Below are 2,816 nucleotides of genomic sequence, written 5' to 3'. Positions count from 1 at the left end.
AGGGTACCCACTGCAGGGTTTAAATTGTAGCACGCATGGGGAAGCCCTTCTGACAGAACCACAGACTAGTATGCAAATTATAAATTAAACCAAGAGGAACTGGTGCATTTATGGACATAAAGGCTTCACTTCTACAAGAGGATCAGCATAGGCAACCTCTAGTAACCTTCTTCCCTGACCTTTAGCAGAAGAGTCAACAGTGGCAAACTCTCTACAGGTTGTTCCAGCAAGATTGAATAGGGACACTCAATTTCTTATTGGAAGGGAAAGCATTCAAGTCAAAGACATCTCCAGCAATGTAAGCGCAGTGGACCAAATATGTGACTATTCCAGTTCAGCAGCATGACTTTTAATGCTTCCATTCCCTAAAGAAATTGATGACAGACAGAAACATTTGGACAACATCAAGTAAAGTAATATTAGAAAAAATATTTTCATGGGAATCTGACTTATTTCACTTGACAGAAGTAATATCTATGCAAATATTTAGACAGCTCATAGGCAAATTAAGATTTAATCAACAGGATTTACAGTGATTTACAGATATATTTGAAGACTTGCAGTTTTAACAGAAAAGTTACCAGCTGTCTCCCAAGCACCCCTGACTTCCAGCACTACAGGCAATCAAAACATGTCTGTGAATGCCTGTACTTTCACTCTACTTGTATTTACATCTTCCTAACCTCCTTATTGAGAGCCAGCCACTGAAAACCAGGCACCAGAGAGCTGATGGCCCCAGAACTGATGCACGAGAAGCTGAGGAGCCAGCTAAGGCTGCAGTGCTTTTGCATTTCAAAAAGGAAATTTGAAGAAACACAGAGTGCCAAAAACTCTGAAGGGAATTGTGATCACTATCTCCACTAGAAAGTTACTAAGAAAAACTGTAGCCAGTTCTCCTTGGATCAATACATGGATTTTTAAAATACCTCACATAAGGGATCGGAAGAGCCTACTCCTGCAGGGCCTTGAAAACATTGCTTAACCTAGGTACAGCTGGAAAACACAAGCCTCAGCACATGAGGCAGAAGGCTGACAAAGAGACACCAAATAATTTGGACGGCTGATTGAATCAAACACCTGTATAGAGTGTGGAAAATTTACACAAGTGACTTAAAGTTTTCACCTATGAATTGAAAATCCTTGAAAAATACTACTTGGCCTTTTTAACCATTTAACTCAGAAGCATCACGTCCTACACAGGAGCAGGCATCATGAACAGATTCCAAAGTACATCTGTGGGAAGGAAACACCGGGTGAACAGAGTAGCTACGACAAGGCTACTCTGAAGCATTAAAAGCAATATGAGAAAAGAAAATCTAAAGAAATTGAATATTTCTCTTTCAAAGTCAGCATGTTTTCCACTTTTCAACTCCTTGGTTCCCTTACAACTACAAAACTTCTAAAGAATTGGTAACTGCATCCTATGGGAAAAGACACACTGGACAAGGTGATCGTATTATCCAACTATTGCAGTGTAAGTTGAAGCTTACAAAGGCAAGCTTGAAATATGTTAGCCCATTTTTTTTCAGGCCATTGAGCTGAGGTTTTAATCAGCAAAACCAGACTTCTTACACTTATCCTAAGTCAGGACACATTTCTCTTCCTGTCATGTGTGTCTCTGGAAGAAAAAATAAAAGCAGAGGACTCTTCAGTGACCACAGTCACTGGGAGCAGCCTGTGAGCTCCTTCAGCAGGAAGCTGGATCACAAAGAAATTTTGAATTATCTTTTTTGACTTCAGGTAACATAAAGAAGTAATTTCATTTCTCTTCTTTCTACCATCTTCATTCATAGCTGCCTCTATTCCTCATTTTGTTTTACAACAACTCAAGCTAGATTTCTCTCCTTTCCCTCTTCTTTCCATCTGCTGAAGTCACCCATATCTAAACCCTCCTAAAAAATTTAGAGCTAAAAAATAAACAGTTAACAGTTTCAGCCCTCACCAATTGTACATTCTACATCTTTTCATCCAACATGACTCAGCCTTGTCTATTGAGACAGTTCCTACGCTCACAGCTTTCTGCCCTCTGCTTACACACTCCCAATAAATCCTTTAGCACTACCATAATTATACTACTACCAGTTACCACAGCACTGCCTTTCACTTGAGCTCCCTGCTCATTCAGATGAACTTCATGCTTTAGGGTGAGATGACCGCTCCAGTAGAGGTGAGAGATTATTTCTTTTACAATATAATTTAAAACACAAAACAGACACTAAATCTGAACAAAAGGACTTAAATATCAGGCCTAAAAGTTGTAACTTAAAGGGAAGTGTTTTGTAACTGCAGTGGAAAACTTCGAATATTTCAAAATGCATACAAAACAAACAAACACCAACAAAAAAAAAGAGATAAAGGGCAGTTTCCACAATTTTAGCCAAATGACTTAACACTTTGACAGGTCTAGGCCTTTACAGCTCTTCCTAGTCAAGGGCTTCAGAATATTTATGGTATCATTATACAGTCAGAATATTTATGGTATTATTATACAGGCTTCTGTCAGTTCTGGTATTATTATACAGTCATATATGCATGTATGCAAATATATTTGTCTTTTAACTAAAAAAGATTCAGCAGAAAATGCATCTTAATGAAATCTGAGACATGTCCTGTGACTGTGTCTTTCAAAAAAACATATTTTGCTCTTAACTATAGACTAGACTAGATTAGAGTCAAACTTCACATTATGCTGCTCTGGTTTCCCCCATATTAGCTTTTTGGCCAGGTGTGAACTACAGTCTTAACAGACAAAACCACACACATTGTTGTGTCTTTTTTATGTACAAAAAGAGAAGAAAATGAAATACAACTCTGAA

Source organism: Molothrus ater, chromosome 3 (genome assembly GCF_012460135.2).
Source record: "Molothrus ater isolate BHLD 08-10-18 breed brown headed cowbird chromosome 3, BPBGC_Mater_1.1, whole genome shotgun sequence".
Classification (NCBI taxonomy): Eukaryota; Metazoa; Chordata; class Aves; order Passeriformes; family Icteridae; genus Molothrus; species Molothrus ater.
This window is presented reverse-complemented; position numbering follows the sequence as displayed.